The sequence below is a fragment of the Suricata suricatta genome, chromosome 14, assembly GCF_006229205.1.
Source record: "Suricata suricatta isolate VVHF042 chromosome 14, meerkat_22Aug2017_6uvM2_HiC, whole genome shotgun sequence".
Taxonomy (NCBI): domain Eukaryota; kingdom Metazoa; phylum Chordata; class Mammalia; order Carnivora; family Herpestidae; genus Suricata; species Suricata suricatta.
The window spans coordinates 46,283,186-46,284,344 of record NC_043713.1 but is presented as its reverse complement, the minus strand read 5'-3'; the positions used below and the strand labels follow the sequence as shown (position 1 = coordinate 46,284,344).

Genomic DNA, 1,159 nt, shown 5'->3' with positions numbered 1-1,159 from the left:
CCTACCTGTGGTACTTGGTAGCCCACATGACTAAGGAAGGAAGAAAGGTCCATATTCAGTGCAGCTGCAAAAGTGAACGTCTTAGCCCTGACTGACTGCGGCCATCCAGGGAGAGGATCCTGCCCTCCCCTCACCTCCCCAAGCATCCACATTCTCGGGTCACAGCGCACATCCCCTCCAGTTTGGGGAAAGAAACCCCAATGTGCCCAGCCCTGACTGTGACCTCAGGCCCTGGACCAGAGCAGAGCAGAGCAAGGAAGATGCTCCTTCAGGAGGGAGGCCCTGAGGGCAGTGCCTAAAAGGGAAAGGGGGCACGGAGAGGACAGGGTCCTGAGGGCCTGGTGGCTGCCTGCACAAGAGGAGCAGGAAGCAGGGGCCACACACCTAGGGAGCCTCTCTCAGACCAGGGGTCTGGCTCGGAATGAGGCAGAGCTCATGGCTTCACGCCTGAGCTCCAAAGGAACCAAGGAGCAACCAAAGACGGGAAAACTGTCCTGGGTGAGCCCCCATTACCGTCAACTTCCCCCCTACCTTTGGTACACTGTAAGCCACATGGCTAAGGAGGAAGAACGCTCCGTATTTAGTGCAGATGCAAAAGTGAAGGTCTTTGCCCTGACTGACTGCGGCCATCCAGGGAGACGATCCTGCCATCCCTTCACCTCCCCAAGCATCCACATTCTCGGGTCACAGCGCACATCACCTCCAGTTTGGGGAAACAAATCCCAATGTGCCCAGCCCTGATTGTGACCTCAGGCCCTGGACCAGAGCAGAGCAGAGAAAGGAAGATGCTCCTTCAGAAGGGAGGCCCTGAGGGTAGTGCCTAAAAGGGAAAGGGGGCATGGAGAGGACAGGGTCCTGGAGGGCATGGTGGCTGTCTGCAGCAGAGGAGCAGGAAGCAGGGGGCTGGTCTGCAGTCTGGGATGAGGGTCTGGGCCGCGGCCTCCTCAGTGATGCCAGCTGGGGAGGTGGAGGTGCCCTGCAGGGAGAGGTGAGCCAGCCTCTCAACCCCTGTTCAGCTCCCCACCCTGCGAGGCCACTCATTTCTTCTGCCCTGTCTACTAGGTTTTTCCCGTTACCAACCAGCCGTCAGCTCTGAACCTGCCCTGAGGCAATTGCCCCTGGTCATTCTCCCTCGGAGGGAGACGTGGTGGGGGTGGGG

The 1,159-nt window shown here is 59.3% G+C and overlaps 1 protein-coding gene across 1 annotated transcript in view; it reads left to right on the top strand.

The window, feature by feature from the left end:
• Nucleotides 1-1,159, top strand: part of LOC115277423 (laminin subunit alpha-3-like) — a 225,862-nt gene that overhangs the window by 222,625 nt on the left and 2,078 nt on the right. The gene's annotated exons all lie outside the window — the stretch shown is intronic.